We start from the raw sequence: 9830 nt of genomic DNA on the forward strand, positions 1-9830 counted from the left end.
TGCCTGATGGCTCCTTCCTGCAGGATAATGCTCCATATCACAAAGTTCAAACCATCTCCAACTGGTTTTTTGAACATGAGTTTACTGTAGAGCACCTTTGGGATGTAATTAAATGGGTGACTGACATCATGAATGTGCAGCTGAAAAATCTGCAGTGATATTGTCATGTCAATGTGAACCAAAATCTCTGGGAAAATTTTCAGCACTTTTTTGAATCTATGGTAAATAAAAAATGGCCTGTATTTCTACAGCGCTTCACTAGTCCCTAAGGACCCCAAAGCGCTTTACACATTCAGCCATCCACCCATTCACACACTGGTGATGGCAAGCTATATGTTGCCACAGCTGTCCTGGGGCGCACTGACAGAGGCGAGGCTGCCAAACACTGGTGCCACCGGGCCCTCTGACTACCACCAGTAGGCAATGGGTGAAGTGTCTTGCCCAAGGACACAATGACCGAGACTGTCCAAGCCGGGGCTCGAACCGGCAACCTTACAAGGCAAATTACAAGGCAAACTCCCAACTCTTGAGCCACGATTGCCCAGTAGGGCGAAGAAGGCAATTCTGAGTGAAAAAGGGGGTCCAGCTGGATCTTGGAAAAAGCAAACCTAACCCTATATGAAGGGTTAAGTTTGCTATGCATGATTAGTAATTATAATTAAATGTATTCAAAGTGTTTTCATTATAATAATAATAATGGATTGGATTTATATAGCGCTTTTCTAGGCACCCAAAGCGCTTTACAATACCACTATTCATTCACTCTCACATTCACACACTGGTGGAGGCAAGCTACAGTTGTAGCCACAGCTGCCCTGCCCTGGGGCAGACTGACAGAAGCGAGGCTGCCATATCGCGCCATCGGCCCCTCTGGCCAACACCATTATGTACGGTTCTGTGCAAAGCAAACTGTGTAAATCTCAGTGTCTGAAACTTCACCAGAGCTAGAGACAGACTGGAGCTGCTCCAGCTTAACCCAGCACAAACCATCCATCACCTCTCAGCTGATGGTCCACCTCTGGCTGCCCTGTCATTGCCACTCAGACAAGGCAACACTCACACAGCAGCCATGAGAATGACTGTTGTGCACCGAAAAGGGCACACTGACTAATAATTGAAGCCGTGCCCATACTGAGGTTGGGACTAATTAGCTGTGTATCCAAAAGTGTGACTTCCATACTAATAGAGGATATTTTGTTTGCAGCTATTCAATCTACAGCAGGTACGGCTGACAACAGTGCATTCATATTTCCTTCGGTGCAATCATGAAATGTTAACATAATGTAATCACTCTCACAAATATTCAGTGATGATATTAATTCTTCATTAAGGCAATTAGGAACAAGAGCATCCAATCAATCAATCTCATTAGCTTCTTTGTCGAGTAGCCCTCCTCCTTTCTCTGCATTGCATTCAGCATTTATTGCCGTGTTCCTCATTTAGTGTCAGTGCTTATTTAAGTTATTGCATAGCTATGAAAATGCCTGCTCACAGATGGCTTCCTATTAAATTCCATATAGGACATATAAATGAGATTATTCATCATGGGGATGATAACTATGCTGTTTCCCGAGGATGGCTTTAATTTTGTATAGAAATGACAAAATACAAGTCCTTGTTAAGGAGAACAATAGGTACTGTAGCTGACGGTAATTCAACACTTGTTTTACACACAAATGTGCACAGCAAGCTCATATGAGAAAACACAAATCTGAAAATCTGTTTGCTTCTGAAATAAGAAGAACATATTCTCATTCCTGACTTGTTACATCCTGATGCCTGGTGTGGAACCTTTTTATGCCATATCTTATCCTAGTGGGGCCCATCATAGTGTGACTTTTCAACACACAAATGACAAAAATTGATAAAAATTTGCTGTTAGGATTCAGATTGGATGGTGAATGACTCAATCACACAAACCTGAATGCGAAGGCAAGGCTTTTTTCTGATTTTATCTGTTGGTTTAGGCAGTAAACTACTTGTTTGCAATCTGCATCAAGATCTCCTTGGTCATCAGTTATGTGACAACACTGGCAGAAAACTTTCATCTGCATCATCATTAACTTAAGCGTAATTTATGGTCCTGCAAATATGTCAACGCAATACATGTTTCTGGTCTGACAGTGAGCTGTGAGGGGTTTTCATCTGCAGTAAATGTGCTCCCATAAAGTCCTACAAAATCAGTTCACCAGAAAACTTCAAAAAATAAAGCATGAAAAGCACAGACAGTGGCTGAAGTGGACACATTTCATTGTTTTTAACACTTGGCGCCATGACAGCTCTATATGTAATAACGGTCTTTTCTGCAGAGAGCTGACAGACCAACAGCAGAACAATAAAGAGTGGCCCACACACCGGTAGCACCACATACAGTACTTTGTAAACCTTCTCCATCTACAACACTGCTCTCTGCAGGTACAGAGGTTATCATGGACCTCCTGCGAACTGTGAACAGCCTCCCCCTGCTGAACCATGCATTCTGCTTAAGGCAGCACTCTCACAGACCTAGAGTCTGGCTGATGACCCCCTGTGGTTGACAGGTTTCTGGTTGGCGACTGGTTGCTGGAGATTGCTGAATACATCTCATTACAGAGGTGTACCATGCTGTGTCAAAAACCAACATGAACCCACATGCAAACGCATGCTAACTACTTGTAGAGTGCTGGTGTAACTGAAAAATGAGGCACAAATTGGAAGTGGGGATTCATTTTCAAAGTAAAAGCGGTGTCTTTTAAAACATGTTTTTAGTAGCACCGCTTTTACTTTGAAGGCCTCACTTGCTAGATAGAAGTCTCTTCTTTATTGGCTGTTATCTCAGGAGTTTAAGTTGATACTGTATTGAATCACAATTGTCTTCTAGGTAAGACATGATTCCTCAAAAGCAGATAGTATGTTAAATTAAAGGTTGGCACTGTAACACTTTCCTCCAATTAGAAAAATATCCTAATTTAAGCTACTTATAATTCAAAAGCTACATAAGAATATATATCTACCACCAAATGCAAGAAGTTATATAAATAGAAATATAATGCATTAAGCTGAGCTACCTGCAGAGAGCATAAATTAGTAACAACACATTAATTAGCTTTTCTTCTTTTGTTCTCTCCATTATTTCTCTTCCCTGTTACCTACCATATTTTGCTCCCTATAAGCTTTCACTTTAACAGTGTTTCTCGTGCTCTTCTTCGTGTGACACCTGCTTAGTATTTTATTTAATGTTTGGCTTGGCTGTTGCATCATACAGCTTTGCATACACCAATTTTCTTCTGATGCATTTAAATACACTACCAACTTGACTGACTACACTTGTGACAGTCGTAGCGATTTGTGTTATTATGATTGTGCTTTGACGCCCCTGTTTTCAGACATGCATGAATGGCAGAGAACGCAAAAAGTACCTGCACACACTTTGCATGCATTCTCATACTTTGCCATCTAATACACCTCATCCACTACACACACTTGCACGTACAGTAACCTCAAGGGACCATCACTCAAACTACTGAAGAGCAACAGGAGGCGATTACTGTGATCTATCTGTATTCTCGTTGTACTCCAGCAATGGAGCCGGCCACGGTGATGCCTGTTGAGTTGACTTTTTAAGAGCTTTAATGGACTGGCAACCACAGATGTGAGTGGTCTCTGCTGCTCTATTTTGTAGAAGTACTCACATGCTCTCTCTCTCTCTCACACACACACACACACATGCGCGATCTGGGCCAATTAGATAAATCTCCTAAGTGTTGTAACCTATAGAAATGTGAAGTTTTGCATTTTTAAACATGCAAATGAGGGTGGTGAGTCTCGTTGCACATGTCTAAGCACTCCGGTTCCAGCTACAGGGAGTAGTACAGGCTCTAGTGACCACTATGAACACTTACATACAGGGGAGCCTCAAGTGTTGATTACTACTTGTGTTACACACAAACATTTTAGAGTGTTTTAAAGGCACCATTATTATGTTGTCTGAAGGCTACAATCACATTACTGCTGGAGCTGGAGACAGTTTAAGTGCATTTTTATAAAGAAGCCATAGCTAGTGATTTAGTTTACCTTTAGTCGATCTCTGTTATAGATAATACTCCGTAGCTCTCCCCAGGGTTGCATTAGTAACTCAGATCCCTTTGTGTCTTGTTAAACTTCACAATCCACCTCTTCAGTACATTCCACTTCTGGAAATGTAGTCTTTTTTTCCCTTTTCCCCTCATGTACTTTTTCAGCTTTCCTTTCCCCTCCAGCCCCTGCCTTGTGTAGTCTACTTGTGCAGCAAATTCAATATTGATGAGGTGGATCGATCAGACAAGCGCCACCCTTCCCGTTCTTTTTGACTGAAGGTCCTGAATAATCTATCCATCTCCCAGTATTCTGATACAAGCAATAAATGCCTGCAGTTAAAGATTCCCTCCACTTTCAGATGATAGTCTGCTGAGCAACGGATTCTGACTGTCCAGACTTTATTCAGAGTGCTTTAAGGGACATTTTTTTGTCATTGGAAAGATTTAACCTTTACTTTTCAAAAGACCTGACCTTTAGTCTATAGCGCTCCCACTTCACATACAGCAATCAAATCAGTACAAAAAAGAACTAAATTATGTGTTGAAAAGCAAATCACAGAAGTAAATCATCTCTTTTCACACTGTGCCATGTTCTTTTGTGTCTTGTGTCCACTGACGTGATTTCGCCTCTGTTGTTATGAGTTGGGGTTTAATCTGGTCTCAGTGTCTATAGAGACTTCACCGCAGAAGAGCTCCTCGACTGCAGCGCCTTGAGTATCAGTCATTATTGCGGAGGATTATGTGACTGTTGGTCTAATATAAAGCAATATCAATATCGTAGTTTGTACTACATCTGCCTCTCGTGGAATTTAACTAGATACAAGATACTCTGACAATTGCCTTTTCCCTTAGAGACTCTTAACTGAGTTACATTTTAATCTTCCACTGAATCTAAGCACCATGACTTACAGTATCTAAATGAAATGAAGTGGTCTGCTCCCACAAAAATGACACAGTGAAACAGATCTGGCAGAGGAATAATTGTGGGGAAATTAAAATTGTGTTTTGTGTGCTGTGTTGTTGTCGTTCTAGCACATAAAAGAAATGTAATTATCGATACAATGTGCTCTATGCGCAGTGATATCAAGCTGGCTGTAGCCCGTATAGCCCGGAAACAGTCTGGTTGTGCAACATCAAACGACGGTAGACAATCTCATAATTCAACCCTACTGTAGCTGTTCCCGAGGGACTGAACTTGTCCAGAGCAGCTTTTTATCACAGACAAACCATTTTTAAATTGAGTATAATATCATAATGGCAGCCCGCTTGTTTGCTCATACTTGTTAATCTGACCACTAACAGTTTGTTTGCGTTCCTGTAATCCTCTGATAACAAGCCGGTGATGATGGTAATCAGCTGTAATTGTGAATTTGGTGTGATTTTAAAATTAAGACCAGAAGAGCTCACAGCTCAGGCCACATCTGAATAACTCTGATTGTCATTGATTGGCTTGAAGCATTGCTTGATTGTGTTGTGAGAGATTTTTGCAGCACGGTGATACACAAAACAAAAGCACACATACAGCTACATGAAACTCAATCATGTCAGAGGAAATGCTAATCATTCCCCTCCCCGTGAACACTTGAGAAGTAAACAGTGCTTATATAAATGTTCTCATGCACTCCAATACTTGTTAGCACCTGCTAACAAAACAAGTAGATAAGGTTAAATGGATTCTTGTTCTCGACCTTCTTTTTTGTCACCACATAGCAGCAGCTGATCATGGAAAACATGTAGAGCGCATAGCTGCAAAAAAATAACACATAGCTATCACGAAATGCACACACACACATGCTTAAACACACACATTTGCACTGTTCCGGCAGCCTGGCTAGAGGTCTCAGAGACAGGAGGAGTGTGATGATGGATGGCTTGTATCTACTTCCTCCAGACAGCTGGTCTGCAGAGTGGACAAAGGGACAGGGAAGGCCGTTGGTCAAAGTACGCTTTAGCCCCTATCTTAAATTGTGTGTGCTTGTCCAGGCTGTGTGTGTGTGTGTGTGTGTGTGTGTGTGTGTGTGTGTGTGTGTGTGTGTGTGTGTGTGTGTGTGTGTGTGTGTGTGTGTGTGTGTGTGTGTGGGTTAATGTACATCCTGGCTGCTGTCCTGCCTCTGGTGGAGGACTCCAGGCCTCATTCTCCCTTTCCATCTGCCCCGGCACAGCCTCCGCATCCCCCAGCTTGCTGTACTGACAGGCAGAGTTGCCACAGTGATGGATGACTCTGCGCTTAGTTTCAGTGTCAGAGTCCTGCACCTCTGCTACCTGCCATGTGGGTCCCTGTCAAAGACTTCCTGTCAGGTCAGCTATACTCTTTCCCCGCTCTCTACCCCTTTCTTTGTATCCAGCTCTTCATCTTCATCCAGCAGCTTTCCCATTTCTCCTTTATTTAGCTCACTGCTGGGACCCCTTTCAAAAGTTGGAGCAAAGTGTAAAATTTCCCAGGTATGGGTTGTCAACCTGATAACTTCCAAGAAGCTGCAGAACAAAGAGACATGTTATGCCACTTCTGTGTTCTCTCACATCACACAGAGCAACATTTTCAAAGCAGTTCTCCATTTCTATATTCAGCCTACAATGAGGTTAAATACAAAGCATGTTAATGAAGTCAGTTTCCTTAATGAGCTGCACGATGTTAAGTCACTGCTCCCTATTTTCCCGCCAACACTTGGTGTATATTTGCGTGTGAGAGTCTGTGCAAGTCTATGAATATGTGCATACGTTACAAGTGCATTGCAATGTGTGGTCGGGTGTTCATTATACAGCTAGTTTCCTAAAGAGTGACCTCAGTTTTACACCACGCAGTTTAAATACCGGCCCTTTGAAATGAGGTCCACGAGCGAGGTACTCACGAGCTTTGTCTTTGAATGTAATTAGCCAATTAGTCTCTTCTTTATTAGAGACCAGCAGCAGCCATGCGTCTCTGCTACTAGGGACTAGTTAGTGCGGTGTAATGAGCCTTTAGCTTCCGACTACGCTGTCAAGCATTATTAATAAAGAGGTTATTTGTGCAGGCCTTTGACTTTAAACAGTGTTGATACCACAGAACCATGCTTATTAAGATTTATCTGCAAGGATAATAAACAAGGTTGCATTGTAAAATCAGATTACAGGAAGGTGAAAAATAAAAAGGATAAAGTCACTTTTTGAAAAAAACATGAATGCAACCTCTTTTTTATTTTGTTTCTGTATCTTTTTAGGTTTTCAAGGCAAAGATTGTCACATTCTAATAAGCAGAAGAATGTGTTCAAAATATACCCCCGACCTATTTTTTTTTCCCCAATTACTATCAGATTACCCACATTTTCCCAAACCATTGTATCACACTATTAAACTGTCAGTAGAAAGAAGGAAAAGCAAAGACACGTGGAATTACTTCTTTACGTGGGGAAGATGAGAATATATTTAGGATTCAATTCTCTGTGCTGTAGTCTTGCACTGTAATCATAACGGTCTTGATATGCTAATAACAGAAGCAATTTGTGACAGGTTAGTTTTACAGTAATTGGTGGTGGATTTCTCTGAGCCCCGAATTGATCAAAGAGACAGTGGATGAATACAGACATGGAGGCTGCCCTCAGTGTGCCGGAAGGGAAGCTTTGAAAATGATTTAAAATACCATTACTCCAGTATTACCACCACCGACACCACAGGACTAGTTCTTGTCAGTCCTGTGAAAGTGTCAGTAACTCAACTTTGAATTCATGAATTCATGAATTCATCTCATCATCTCATGTCTAAATGATGAATATTGCATACTAGCAACCTCAAGAGATGACAAACAGGGCAAGAAGGAATTTAATACGTCAATCTGAAAACAGATTAACTGAAAATCCACAATGAAATGACAGCAACATTGTAACTTGGCAAAGTCTTAATTAATTAAGGGATTATATCTTAAGAATAATGCAGGTGCTCAAGTGAAAAGTTTCACCATGTATGGAATTGGTTATTAAAAGTTTTAACGTCAGCAGAGAATTTGACGAGCTGAAAATAATTCTTATGATGAACTTAGAGATTAACAGCTTCGCACAAAGACAAATGAACACGTGGCAAACACAAGAACCTCTCACAATGATAACCGCAGCTGTATCATTTCCAACTATAGCAGTAACAAAGCAGCTTCCAATGAACAAAGACATTTCTTCAATACCTCATATCTACACTGACACAACAGGTGTGCCTGTAGCAGGTGACATGACAAAAATAGGCTGTTAAAATCACAGTTTTATGATGTGACATTACTATGCTAAACTGTGCTTAGTTTCAGACACAAAACGACTTCCTATTCGCATTCATAATTCCTAATTATCTCAATTCCTGAACTCAAGAGGAAACTATTAAGATCCGGGTTGAAGTTCAATGCAGAGTATTTGAAATGCTTTGGCAAGTAATCCATCCCAAATTCTTCTACAGAAACAAAAATCACATCATAATTGCAGCGAGTGATCATTCACTCTATCCATCCATCTATCCATTCATTTTTTTCCCACTTATTCAATTCAGGGACCTTGTGTGGCTGAAGCCTATCCTAGTTGTCGCAGGGTAAGAGGCGAGGTACATCCTGGACAGGTCGCCAGTCTATTGTATGGCTAACATATACAAACAGACAACTGCAGAATCATCAGTGCATACAGTGCAGAGTACACAGAGACAAGTTGTAAACTCCACACAGAAATACTGCAGCCGGCAGGTGGATTCAAACCTCGGACTTCGTTGCTGTGACGTGACAATGCTAATGCTACCACTGTGCTACCCTGATTATGTGTTGTTTTGCTGCATTCTTAAACGAGTGACATCTTTTTCAGTAACGACAATTCAGTTTGATGTGATGGGTTGAATGACTCAGGTTTAGGGCTGCCACTACAAAGTAAGAATGAAGTGAATGGCAGGAAGTGATTGCCAACATGTTAGGAGCTGTGTATTATTTCTAAATAAACCTAAATAAACACAGGCCTAATACTAGACCTGTGTGACTGAGGCCTAGTATTAGCTTATTAGCACTAGCTAAGTTTTTCATTTACAGTGATAAACGTCTTGTCCTTCATCTCCCAAATGGCAGTAGGCCTACTACGACCCATCCAAATTAAAAATACATGTAAGTCTTGCTACTTTTGCAGGTAAAGAGGGGGAATCTACTGTATGTTAAATGTATGTTTAAAAAAGTCTTTTGATTGCTAAGCTAACATAAATAGCATGAAGCATACAGAAAAGTACCAGACGAGTGCTACAGTACAGAGTGTCCATGGTCTCTGCAGCCATAAAGTATCTGGAAGCTATGAGGTAGCTTTCACTACAGCAATGCTTAAACTTCCTGCTCCACTTAGTCACCCATTTAAGGTCATGAGTCATTCGCAGAGTCAACTGTTTACTTACAACTTTGGATGTTAAAATTGTCTAGATTTAGCACAACAGTTGAAAGCTGTGTAATTTCAGGTAGTCCTATCATGCATTCTAAAGGTGTACATTTCTACACATACAAAAATGTAGCATTTATATCATGTTTGCTGCTTGCTGTATCTCTTCAATATATCTGTCTGTACTGGGTCCTTGTGAGCAATATGGCAAATCAGTGAACAGGACTGCTTTATTGCACCACTGCATTCTTATGCTTTTCTGGATCAATGATAGAAGTAATTTCTCACATCTTTAATTTTCTGCATTTGCCAAAATCACATCTTTATTTTAAACAGCTTCTCAAGAAATTTACATTGCACTGCTCTGTTGATATAAAATAGCCTTTTCCTCTAGAACATATCAGCCCTTCTACTGCACCCC

This window comes from Rhamphochromis longiceps, linkage group LG19 (genome assembly GCF_057381845.1).
Source record: "Rhamphochromis longiceps isolate RC_006_pf linkage group LG19, R_longiceps_female_GT1.1, whole genome shotgun sequence".
In the NCBI taxonomy this organism is placed as follows: Eukaryota; Metazoa; Chordata; class Actinopteri; order Cichliformes; family Cichlidae; genus Rhamphochromis; species Rhamphochromis longiceps.